We start from the raw sequence: 13,465 nt of genomic DNA on the forward strand, positions 1-13,465 counted from the left end.
ACCCTTGTGGGAATCCTTGTGTGGAGGCCAAGAACAGGGGTTGGCATATAAACAGGACTGTAGGTCACAACAACCAAGCTTGTGATGGGAAGGCCAAGTAGAGTCATTACCAAAGCGAGTGGAGGAAACCAAATAGTATGACGTTAGGGCTCGTTCTGCAACAATTAAAAATTACAAACCCACCCATACCAAGAACGATCCTTTCCATGATTAAATCAGAGGACAGAGATGGAAAAGATCCAGGAGATCAAAGAAATCCATTCCTTTGACACCAGAGTTGAAGGCACACAACTGACCGTCAGGAAAATGTCTTAAGAAAATGTCTCCACTTTTTTGCTTTTCAGGAATTATGACAAACATGATGTAGGGGTTTTTTTTGTTTTGTTTTGTTTTGTTTTTACTTTTTAAAATTTGCATCCAAATTAGTTAGCATATAGTGAAACAATGATTTCAGGGGTAGATTCCTTGATGCCCCTTACCCAAAAATATGGAATGCTTCACGAATTTGCGTGTCATCCTTGCGCAGGGGCCACGCTAATCTTCTCTGTGTCGTTCCAATTTTAGTATATGTGCTGCCGAAGTGAGCACAACATGATGTAGTTTTAATCAGCTTGATTTATAGAGTAAAGGAATAGAGCAGAGCACTAACTCTCTTGGGTAAACTGGTTTTCCTTTTTCATTAACATGATTATGACTCAACATTTATTGTGTTCCTATAATGTGAGGGAACACACAGAATGATGGTCCTACTCCATCATTCAGGGCCCAGTAAGGAAAGGACACACCAGTCTAGATCTTACCAAACATAAGTAATTTAACATAGGCAACTGGCTATACCAATAATAGAAGAGCTGAGAAGCCAGAGGAAAATGAGGCAACCTGGGGATTAGCTGAAGGGGTAAACAGCAGTGAGTCCTCAGGCTGAGGGAGCTGGTGTTACTGGGAATTACTGGGTTGCAGCTCAAGGGGTCATGTGGCAGAAGCCAGAGGCACAGTGGGGACTGTCCAACGGGTGCTGGGACCAGGGGAGACTCAGCCACTACTGGAGATGCCAAAGAAAGCAGGGAGGGAGGAAGAAATACCTTGTTTCTCACCAACTCCTGCTCTCAAATTTTCCACCAGTGCCCCAAACCGTGGGCCAAACCTAGTAGGAGGCAGAAGACAAGGCAGCCTGGGAAATGAGGTTCCTTGTCGTTCAGAGGTCACAAGGAGGGCAGAAACTGGATGTCAGAGCAAACAGGCAGCTGTAGCCTCTCTGTCCAGGCAGTGTGCATGCCACTGTGCTCGCACGTCCAACACAGGGCAGGGAAAGATTAGAAATGATGGAGCCCGTGGTCCTGGCCAACTTATCAAATGACTGTGAGAAAGTCCCTTGACCTCTCCGAGTCCCATGTCAAACAGCGATGGAGGGCAGAGCCGACCTCTATTCTGGGCCATAAACTTATGACTCTGGTCCCAAGTTTATAAATCTAAGAACAAAGGTAAATTTTCATAGAAGGCCCAGAATCTCCCACCAACGAGTTCTGAACTCCCACCTTGGCCTCCTTGGACCCTTAGTCGGTTGACTTAATCTTGGTTAACCATCCAGCTTTAGACTGTTGAAGAACCTAATGAGGTTCTCCCAGCTTCCTCCCAGGTGGGGCTGGTAGTGGTGGGTGCATGGTGGGACAGTGCTGTAGCAGCTCAAGTAGCTCACGGAGTTGGGGTTCAAGGTATGCCTACTTCTGAAAACTCTACTAACTGTTTTGCTTTTTCCCCCAAAGCCCATCTTATAGGAGGGTCTCAAGGAAGAAAGGTATCATCGGTGGAAATGGGGTGTATTCCCACCAGCCAAATGGCAGGTATAAACTCGTTTCCTCTGACAATGGTAGACATTGAGAATCAAGGCTTTCTTCCTCACTGAAGCAGAATGGATCCCACAACTTTTCTCAGTTCAAGAGCTCTAGGAAGCCACTTCCAATCTAAGTAGACATGTGGAGTTAAACCTATTTGTGACATTTACAAGGAAGTGACAGACCTTTGACTGGAGATCTCCTAAGACTTTCTCTGCCCAAGGGGCGCCTGGGTGGCTCAGTCGACTGAGTATCTGACTTCGGCTCAGGTCATGATCTTGTGGTCTGTGAGTTCCTGCCCCGCATCGGGCTCTGTGCTGACAGCTCAGAGCCTAGAGCCTGTTTCAGATTCTGTGTCTCCCTCTCTCTCTGCCTCTCCCCTGCTCATGCTCTGTCTCTCTCTCTCTCTCTCAATCTGTCAAAAATAAACATTAAAAAAATTAAAAAAAAAAAAAAAGACTTTCTCTGCCCCATGCAAAGGGGGAGCTGACCTCATATTATGGTCTTAAATCCTAGGTGCTTAGGTCAAGTCTGAAAGCACCCGTGCTCACTTGCTATTGTGCTCAGCACCTGGTTTCTGTAGGGTGACTCTAGTGTTACATGTCTCCCCTTCCCTGCACAGGGAATGAATCCTCCCCAAAAGACTGGCTTGCCAAGAGGTATGCTCTCCTTCTCCCTATAAGTTTGGGCTGGAGCACAGTATTATATATTCCCCCTGTGCCCTTAGGTGTGTGGTCCCCAAGGCTTCCTCCATCAGCCTCCATGCCTCTTCCCTGAAGAAACAGATTTCAGATGCTGTCATATCTGAAAAACACTGTAGAGGAAGAATCAGAAGGACTTAATGATCTGCTGAAGGAGAAGAAGGAAAGGAGCCGCTCAGAGATAGCTGCTTCCAAGGTGGCCCCCAATAACCCTTGCCTCCTGGTATTCATACCCTTATGGAGTCCCCTCCCACACTGTAGCAGGGTTGGTCTGTGTGACCAATAGGATATGGCAGAAGAGATGTCATTTCTGAGATTAGAGAATTTAAAAATCTGTGACTTTCATTTTAGGGTCTCTCAGTGTCTCTCTGTCCCTCCCTTCCTCCCACCCCCCCCGCCTGCCTCCCTCCCTATCACATGCTCTGGAGGGCACCCAGCTGCCATGTCAAAACAGTACTCACACAGCCTCTGGAGGGGCCCATGTGCTAGAATATAGAGACCTCTGGTGTACAGTCAGGGAGGACCTGAGGTCTGTCAATAACCATGCAAATGAATTTGGAAGAGAATTGTCCAGCTGAGATGCCTGTGGCCCTGACAGATAGCTGACTGCAACCTTGTAAGAGATCCTGAGCCAGAACCACCCGATTAAGCTGCTCCTGGAATCTTAACCCTCAGAAACCCTGTGAGATAATAAATGTTTGTTCTTTTAAGCTGTTAAGTTTGGGGTAATTTGTTATGCAGCAATAGATAAGAGAATTTTCTCAGGTTTCTGGCTCAGGTGATAAGATGGATTGCAAAGCTATTAAGCAAGAAAGGAAACTCAAGATGACAAGCAAGGTCACAGGAAGAGACAAGGAAGAAGAATTCCTAATTAATTTGCCCATACAGGGCTTTACACACTCTATGGCAGAGGACACTTGTATGGGCACAGAGATCATGATTTTCTAACCACAAACAGTACAGTGTTCAGCAATGGGACTGAGTGTTAGAAATCAGACCGATCTTAGAAAACTGAGGAATGATGGGTTTATGAACTAACTACTGATGCTGCTGGCAGATTTGAGTCTGGGTACCACCCACAAATCAGGGAGTGTGTGGAGAAGGAAATCCTTCCATTGGCTGGATTTTTAAAAAGCACTGTTATCACCATCCTTTCTTCTCCCATTCTCCATTATTTACCCTCTAAATGGTCTAGTTCTAGATACTTTATTCTAGAGTTCTGTCTTGACCTCCCTGGCATCCTCTTGAAGGCTCTTTCTGTCCTATTGTCACTGGGTTCCAGGACTCTCCCATCAAGATTAGTTATGCAGCCAGGCCCCCAGAAAGCTCTTGCCTCCCACCCGCCCCCTCCCCCCCCACTGTCCTCACAATCCTCTTCTGCAACCTTCTCTTTACATGGGGGCGGGGGCATCCTTGCTGCTAGAATCTATGTGTTTTAGGGGCGCCTGGGTGGCTCAGTCAGTTGAGCGCCCAACTTCAGCTCAGGTCATGATCTCACAGTTTATGGGATCAAGCCCCGCATCAGGCTCTGCGCCAACAGCACAGAGCCTGCTTGGGATTCTGTGTCTCCCTCTCTCTCTGCCCCTTCCCTGCTCTCTCTCTCTCTCAAAAATAAACATTAAACATTTTTTTTTCTTTAATCTATGTGTTCTCTATTTTCTGTAGAGGCCACTTTTAGGCAACAGGCTTCAGTAATGGAATGTAGAGGAAGGCAAAAGGGCCCACAGCAACCACCTGGCTCATCAGGTGACAAACCTCAGAATATCCACAGGCCCCAACTGACTTATGAGCTACTTACTACCAGGTGCAGGTACGAAAAAAGGGGAAAATTCCTTATGTCCCCATATGTCCTCACCTTGCCCCTTAAAAACAGCCCCAACCACAGCCTCGATGCAGACAGTCTGTCCTTTGCTGTCCTCCCTTGGGCTCCCTTGTAGTGTATTCAGTAAACTTCTATCTCCCTTGCTCTGCCTTTGGTGAATTCTTTCACTGCCCATGCTGCCTGCCCCCACCCTATCAGGACGCCCCACATTTGGGGACCCCCCCCCGCACCATCTGATTAGGAGAAACACCACACTTTCCCCTTGGTCTCCAGAGCAGTAACTCTCAAAGTGTAAAAGCCCCATCCATAAATATAGCCACGTCTGATAGAAGACCTCATTGCTTTCTTATTGGAATGTTTTCGCCAATAGGAAAATAATCACCAAAGAGGGAGGTCCTAGGCAAAATTTCTTGAAATCGCAGATTATCTTCGTGCTCTCAGCCTCCTCCTTTCTTGGCCTTTTCTTCTTTCTCAGTTGCAGCCTCTCTCCTTCCTTCCCAACATGCCCAAACCAAGCACCAGGGACTTTATAAGCAATGGCGCTTTGAGCTTTTACAACCTGGTATCCTTATGCATGTCACATGCCCTAGTGCAAATATCTAATACAATTTAAAGTTATGTAACTATATTTTAACAGAGATGAAAACTTTAACCTCTGGATAAAACTCTAATGGTGGAATTTGGGGCATCCAACAAAAAGTGGAGAATGGGTGAATGTAGGGACTTCACTGAATCATGAAAATCTTACTCCCCACATAGTGATTCAAGAGTAAAGATGGCTCCCATCATGCACACCTACAAACAAGAACTACAGACAGCTGATTTCCTGTCCCCCACGCCTGGTGCCCCAAGAGGGGAGGAAAATCTATGTGCATTTATAAACATGCTCTGCAGCTATCTGGATGTGTAATCACAGAAATAAATGCAGCTGTGTTTATTCAACATGTACAGCCTTGCACCTCGGCCATGTTGCTAAAACGCTCACGGGACAGATGTGCAGGCGCCAGTCTCCAATGCTTAGAACTTCATTATTTCCAGACTGAAAAATTCCTTCTAGCACGCAAAGGAAAATTCTCCCACACCAGGGCTCATCCCACATGCCCTGGGATAGCCACCCAATGAAAGACTTCCTGGAGAGCTCACTTAACTGCACGGGAGTTGTGGGAATGTGGAGGAAGACACTGAAAATCAGAAAAAGAACAGGGTAAGACAGCATGAGAGCAGCCCCATGACTTGCTGCCATTAAACAGCTTCTAAGTTGGGGGGTGCCTGGGTGGCTCAGTTGGTTGGACATCTGACTTTGCTCAGGTCATGATCTCACAGTTCGTGGGTTCGAGCCCCACGTCAGGCTCTGTGCTGACAGCTCGGAGCCCAGAGCCTCCTTCAGATTCTGTGTCTCCCTCTCTCTGCCCCTCCCCCTGCTCATGGTCTGTCACTCTCTGTCTCTCAAAAATACATAAACATTAAAAAACAAAATAAATAAATAAAAGAGAACTTCTAAGTGGAGGAAGAACTTGCCAGAATGGCTGCTACTTCAGTTTGACACGTTTGTGTTCGTGGAGTGGTCAAACAAGGGTGAGACACACTATGCTGCTATGGGCTGCATGTGTCCCCTCAAATTCCTATGTTGAAATCCTAATGCCCAATGTGACTGATGGGATTATAAGGTGGGGCCTTTGGGAGGTGCTTAGGTCACATGAGGACAAGGATTGCATGAACGGGACTGATACCATTAGCCCCTAAGCCCCTTCCCCCATGCTAGAAATCAGCAGTCTGCAACCCAGGAGAGTGCCTTCATCAGAACCTGACCACACTGGCACCCTGATCTTGGACTCCCAGCCTCCAGAACAGTAGGAAATAAATTTGTGGCATCTTGTTATAGTAGCCCAATGGACTATGACCTATGCCTTCCAAGGTAAGAGGTCGGCAAACACTCCCATGCTTGCTCATTGTCTTAAGGAGCCACCTTATAGATAGAAGATAAACTTCTAGATAGAAGGAACACTTGAAGGGGATTGATTCAAACCACATATTTTCTTTTTCTTCAGGTGATGATTATATGATTTGTCTTTTTGCAGTCAGTGTGAAAAGGGGGTTATTCTTAGTTTAAATAACATTTAAAATTCCACTGCTTTCCATAAAATCACCTGTTTTCAGAGACTTGGTTCAGTGACTGGGGAGAGGGCTGCTTCAGGAGAAGTGGGCAGGAGGTGATGAGCTTGAAGCTGCCATGAGTGTAGCTTGTTGGGGTGTTTTCCCATAATGAGATACTGATCTGGTCACTGGAGGCTAAGGGGCCGCAGATGTTAACAGTGCCGGTGGGTCGGATTCTTTCATAAACTTGCCAGGGTAACAAAGTCATCAGGCCTCTTCCAGTTCATTACCATCTCTTCCCTTTCCAGCACCTGATCTTTTGTAAGGCTCCATGTTCTCCTTAAACCCAAGTTCTAGGCAAGCAACCCTCTTGCTTTCTTGTGCCACAAAAACCAAGAACCGAACTACTAAAATAGGAAATGTCAACTATGACTCACTCTCTCCCCTCAACTCTCCACACACACCTTCCTCATTATATTCTCCTTCATGGCATAATTACTGAAACCAGGATCCATCAATCATACTGGACATGTGGCAGGTGCAAGGAGAATGCTACTTTGACTCAGATTTTGTGTACAAAAGGAACTGGACTGAATGGAAGTGGCTTTGAGTCAGAAACTCACCACTTTTCAGCACAAGTGTTTTGGGTACAGAATAGGCAAGTTGTTTATAAAGGCAAAGACAGTATTTCTCATCTGGAAGTCTCATCTGGAGATCCTACAATGAAATCTCTTTTTAGCACATGAGAAAATTAAGCTCGGGGAAGTAAAATGCCTTATCTGAAGTCAAACAGCTAATGGGCAGCACGGCTCGGACAAGGGACAAGTCCTCAGGTCTCCTGGCTCTCACTTTCCAGCTTCTTTCCAACATACTATGCTCTTTGGTATAGGTCATTGTGATTTGTTATTTTCTACTGATGTTTGGTTATTCAGGGTTTTTCTGTTTGGTTGGTTAGTCACTTGGGTTACTTTTGTAAATTAAGACAGTCCATCCTTGCCTTTTCTCCTGGGATTCTAGGAAACAGAGATATATCTAGAATGTCAGCAAGGGGAGAAAGAGGCTAGAGTAGAACGTTTGCAAACTTTTAAGTTTGGGACTATCACTTCCTCCTCTTACAATGGTATCACAGCATTATTGTGCATCCCTACCTCAGTCCTCATGAATTTTGTATTGGTTTCTTGAAGCAAGCAAGAAAAAAAAAGGATTAGCTGTAGAAATGTTCCTTTCAGACCTGAAATCTCTTCCAAAAGATCTGCTCAATTCTCTTAAATCTTTCCTTTATAGTGAGATATTAAACAATGAAACTACTTCAGTGGGGGAGGGGGAACATGTTTTAACATCTGGTTTTGCTATCAAACTAAAAATACTCCTGAAGTCTACATTTTCCTTGGTCCAATAGCTAAATAATAAACATAATTGAAAAAAATTATTCTCTTTAGTATCTTGCCAACTTCATTCTGGTCTTGTCTAAAACAACATCATAGTGATGTAAGGAATTAAAAACTTTTAATATTACTTTAAATTATAGTGTATTTTCCTAATCAGTTTCCTTATCTTTAACAATGATCCAAGTAAGTGGGGCTTTAAAAATAAATTTCCTATATTTAACTGAATTTCAACTCCAACTCCTGTTCAGTGATGTCATCAGCTTAAACCCAGATTATCTACACCACTTGGCCGGTTCCACGACTATTATAATGATCCTAAGGGAAAAGAGAATGGGTTACCAGAGAGAATGCTTTGGTTTTAAATAACATTTTATTCAGTGGAAAAGAAAATGGAAACGTACATAAACTTTGAATTAAAGATTTCCATTTCTTTTTTTTCCCTTAAATTTATTTATTTATTTTGAGAGAGACAGAGAGAGTGCAGTGGGGAAGGGGCAGAGAAAGAGGGAGAATCTCAAGCAGGCTCCACACTGTCAGCACTGAGCCCATGTAGAACTCGAACTCAAGAAATTGTGAGATCATGACCTGAGCTGAAATCCAGAGTCAGATGCTTAACCGACAGAGCCACCCAGGCACCTCTTCTTTATTTTTTTTTTTAAGACTTTTTTTTTTTTTTTTTTTTTGAGAGAGAGAGAGCATGCACGCACTCCAGCAGAGGAGGGGCAGAGGTCCAGAGGGGAGGGGCAGAGAGAGAGAGAGAATGAATCTTAAGCGGACTCAGGCTTGATCTCATGGCCATGGGATCATGACCTGACCTGAAATCAAGAGTCTGACACTTAACCAACTGAGCCAGCCAGGCACCACCCTTAAAGATTTTCATTTCTAAAAGTTTTTTTTTTTTAGGTACACTAGGGATCTAGAACCAAAAAGATATTAAGTCCCCTTCCTTCCCAGCTTAACAATAACTCCTTAACACATTCTTGACTCAGTCCCTGTTCTGAAATAGTTCTTCAAAATAGTTTTAGAGGGCACACACACTCCACTACACAACGTAAACAGGGTTTTCAAGAAGCATGTTGTATCGAATTGTTACATACGTGTTTGTTTCGGCAGCCCTTTTTAAATGTCACCTGTAATGACTGAGGCAAGAAAGAGCATTTCGGTTCAAGATCTTCCATAATCCCACAATGGCTAAACCTAGGTAGGAAACTGTAGCTTTCACACTACCAGATATCTCACTTTATTTTTTTTAAATGTTTTTAAATGTTTATTAACTTTTGAGAGAGAGAGACAGAGAGAGAGAGAGAGAGAGAGAGAGAGAGAGAGAGAGAGAGAGAGACAATGCGTGAGCGGGGGAAGGGGAGAGAGAAAGAGACACAGAATCTGAAGCAGGCTCCAGGCTCTGAGATGTCAGCAGAGAACCTGACGCAGGGCTCCAACTCACGAGTGGTGAGATCATGACCTGAGCGGAAGTCGGATACTTAATCGACTGAGCCACATAGGCACCCCCAGATATCTCACTTTAGAACTAGAATAATAATGGGGAAGAAGAAATTACTGAAAATTATTGGAAGAAATACTCTATTATAGCTTCAAATACATTTTCAGTTCCCCAGAAAACACGGTCACTTGATAAAAATCTCCCTTACAAAAAGGAGATTTTAAGGTATAAAGATGGTGACTGCTTTCCAAATTTGTAGTTTATTTTTTTAATAAACATTATTTTAGATCAGGTTTAGATTTATTTTTACAAGTGCAAAGATAATACATAGATTTCCCATTTACCCCGTACTCACTTTTATTAACATTTTCCGTTAGTATATTTGTCACAACTGATAAACCAATATTGACACATTATTAACTAAAGTCTGTATTTTATTCAGATTTCCTTGGTTCTCCCTCATATCCTTTTTCTGTTCCAGGATATACTATTTTTATCTCCTTCATGTCTCCTTAGGCTTCTCTGGACTGTGACAGTTTAAGACTTTCTTTTCTTTGTTTATGTTAGCCCTGAGAGTTTTGAGGAGTACAGGTTGGGTATTTTTTGAATGTCCCTCAACTGGGATTTATCTGATGTTTTTTTCTTGGTTCCATTGGGATGATGGGTTTGGAGGGAGGACAATCACAAAGATGTCATTTCATCACATCATACCAAGGGTACACACTATCAACATGACTCATCACTACTGATGTTAATTTTGACCTCCTCACTGACAGGTCATGATTGTCAGGTTTTTCTAATGTAAAGTTACTCATTTTTCTCAGTCCATACTTGGTAAGGAGCCAGGAGTTATGTTCCATCTCCTTGAGGATAGAGTATCTACATAATTTGGACAACTTCTATACCTTAGATTTGTCTGTTTGCCTCCATTTGTTTATTCAAATATTTATATCAATGTGAACTCATGAATATTTATTTTATACTTTAGGTCATCATCCAAAACTATTTTACATTGTTGCCCAGCTTTGTTCATTAGGAGTTCTTTCAGATGGCTCCTTGGACCTTGGGCATATACTCGCAATTGCAGGCTACTACTGCTGCTGTTTGAGCACTTCCTTATTTTCTGGCACTACAAGGTGTCCAGGGCTCATCTTGTCTATTTCCTCCAGTCCTAGCCATTCCTCCAAGAAGCCCTGGTTTCCTTACTGGAGAATGGTAAAAACCAAGATCCAGGCACTGTGCTTTTAGACCCTCTTGGCTGACAAGCAAGGAAATTTATGCTTTCATGCTAACCCTTGGAAAACACCTACTTATAATTACAGTATTTCTACATACAACCATCTATATCCCTCTTATGCCAAACATAAGTTTACAGTGATGCCTCCAATTCTAATCTATCAGCACATAGATCATTCTAGGGTCCTCCCCTGGCTCTCTGTAACCTCCCACTTCAAAAGTAGGAAACCTGGTTCCCAGGTTTACATAATTGACTGAATTGCTCAATTCCAGTAGACATGTATAGTGGTCCTGGACTTGTTAACCTGTATCCCCATGGGAAATACCTTAATCAATTACAGCACAGTACTGAGGTACACTGCCTTTTGCCTTTAGTTTTACAGACTCCCCTCATTTCCAAAGTGACAGGTCAGCACCTTCTCCCCCAACCCCCGCCAGCGAGGTTGTTTCATACATTTTTATTACAGTTAGATTGTTTGGTCACAATGTGCATTCCAGCCTGGGATCCTCTGATCTCCTAAATGATAATTATTTATATATTATCAAATTAAATAATTTAAGTTTTATTTTCAACATGGGGCAGGGGGAGGGTGACAAGGGGAGAAGGTACTGATGGAACTCAAAAGGGAAGGTATTAACAATTTAGAGATTTTCTTAAGTTTCTACTATCTGATTAAAAATAGAAATTTATTGAAAACTAATGTAATTATTTTTTAAACATATTGAAATATTTGCACATAAAAATGGACATGGTAAAGATCAAAAGTAAGAAACATAGTTCCCTCTTATAATTGAAACATGGATTTTTCTAGGAGCTTTCAGTAACTTTATCCAATTTTCCTAATTGTAAAATGAGAATAAAACATTTCTTATCCAGGACTAAGAATTTATGGTAGGTATGCAGATAGTATTCTGCCACTCAAGGATAAAATGTTAGTTTTAATAAAAGCAGACTCTATGCCTTGGAGGAAATAAGCTCTACCCAATTATATTTTTCATACAATAGTAAAATTTTCTATTTTCATACAATCATATTCATAAAGCCTAGTAACCCTGATGATGATTAACTTCTTATCACTGAGGAATTTTTTCTGTCTAGCAACCTGGGATCCTTAGGCATTTTAAAGTCCTTAAACTATCCAAACAGTTACCAATATACACCTAGATTTATTCTTAAGCATGTGGGAGAGTTTAAAAAGATTTAGTGGCCATAAGTTACCCCAAAAAAAGACAAAAGGGAGAGGAAACATCTTTTGAGGATTTCTTTTTTAAAACAAAATTTATTATCCTCGTAAGGCTGCATAAATGCCATTTATTTACTAACAGATAATCACAAATTTCCAAGGATACAGTTTAAACTCCTGCTATGATCATGCATTTTATTGAATTATCAGAAGAGGAAACATTACAAGTAAATTTGCCAAGACAACCTTTGCAGGAACAAGATGTGCCCAAGCACCCCTTCAGTTCCTTTACAGAAAGCAGCATTTATCCATACATAATTCACACCTGACATGGAATGTAATTCAAAAATCTAATCTCTTTCTGTGTAGTGAGCACTGAGAAGGAAGCCATGTGTGAGGCCATTAATGAATATTTCTTCCAATTACTATTAATAGATTCTTCTTCCCCATTATTTTATTTCAAAAATGAAATATCTAGGAGTATTAAAAACCGATTTCCTAATCAAGTATTCAGAGACCATATGTTGTTAAAGCTCACTGAAAACCCCATCCTTAATAATTTCAAAAACTTTTAAAGATACAATTAGAACACCTGTTTCTTTGAGCCTGGCTAGCTCAGTCAGTTAAGTGTCCAGCTTTTGATTTCTCCTCAGGTCACGACCTCCCGGTTTGTGAGATTGAGCCCCGCGTCAGGCTCTGTACTGACAGCATGGAGCCTGCTTGGGATTCTTTCTCTCCCTCTCTCCCTGCCCCTCCCCTGCTGGCGCTCTCCCTCTGTCTCAAAATAAATAAATAAACTTAAAAAAGAAAAAAAAAAAAGAAAGAACACTTGTTTCTTTCTCTCCTGGTTTCCCAAGAATGTCCAATAAGTTATTCTATTCATAAATCAGTATGCTTTTGTACTGGTGTAAGTTTGTACCAACCCTGCAATTTCCCAAAGACTGTCTCAGACTCCAACAGAAAAAAGACAAGAACTGAACTCATTGTAAGTAGAGTGGGAGACCAGAGCAGAGAGGTAAGATTGGAGGCAAGGAATAGGATAATTAGAGCCCAAAATTAAAGTGATGCTTTAAATAAAGCAAATCTAAAAGGTTTGAGGGGGAAGGGGGTTAGGGAAGAGATCTAAGCAATTTCCAGAGACGACCACTTCTGTCAAGGGAGTCTGATGCCATAAAAGAAGGTGCTCAAAACAAGATCATGGAGATCAGCATTCCTATCGATTTGCAGTACATTAGCACAAAGAAATAGGTAAAATAATGAGGAATCAAAAAAGTTTGATTTAAAAATTCTCAAATTCTAAAAACCACGAATAATTGTGGGAGGAAGGGCAAGAAGAACAGAACAAATGGCTGCCTAACCTAACGTGCCCTTGGAAATTGATGCTTCATCAATTCCTTCTCTCCACACAAAAAACCCAGAGGCTCCTGGTGTCAAATAGGAAGAATCAGCGCCAAAGGAGCAAGTGTGCAGTCTCAGCAGGACCGCCACACCCCACAGAAACACACCATTCCAGTGTTGTGGGGGTTCACGCTACCTGACAACCGAGTCTGGGAGGCACAGCTGCCAAGACACAAGTACAGTAAGAAAAGTCCCCAAGCAGAGCTGGCGTTATTTGGAACCACTTTAGCAGGCCTCACACCAACAAAACTTGGTGGCAGTTTGTTCCCTCAGGGGGAATCTGAAGGAACTTTGAGAAAGTATTTGCTCAGAGCCACATACCGCTTCCATCTACAGCACTCAAGTCGCCAGCAGAGATCCCAACAGAGA

General features: G+C 42.5%; 1 protein-coding gene and 1 non-coding gene across 7 annotated transcripts in view; both read right to left on the reverse strand.

The window, feature by feature from the left end:
• The window catches only part of AOPEP (aminopeptidase O (putative)), a 245,583-nt gene that overhangs the window by 196,055 nt on the left and 36,063 nt on the right, over positions 1-13,465 (reverse strand). The gene's annotated exons all lie outside the window — the stretch shown is intronic.
• LOC121014248 (U6 spliceosomal RNA) lies at positions 482-588 on the reverse strand. The gene has a single exon (XR_005783132.1). It is a non-coding gene; the product is annotated as a U6 spliceosomal RNA (small nuclear RNA).

The sequence above is a fragment of the Herpailurus yagouaroundi genome, unplaced genomic scaffold, assembly GCF_014898765.1.
Source record: "Herpailurus yagouaroundi ecotype Mexico unplaced genomic scaffold, PumYag 201, whole genome shotgun sequence".
NCBI lineage: Eukaryota > Metazoa > Chordata > Mammalia > Carnivora > Felidae > Herpailurus > Herpailurus yagouaroundi.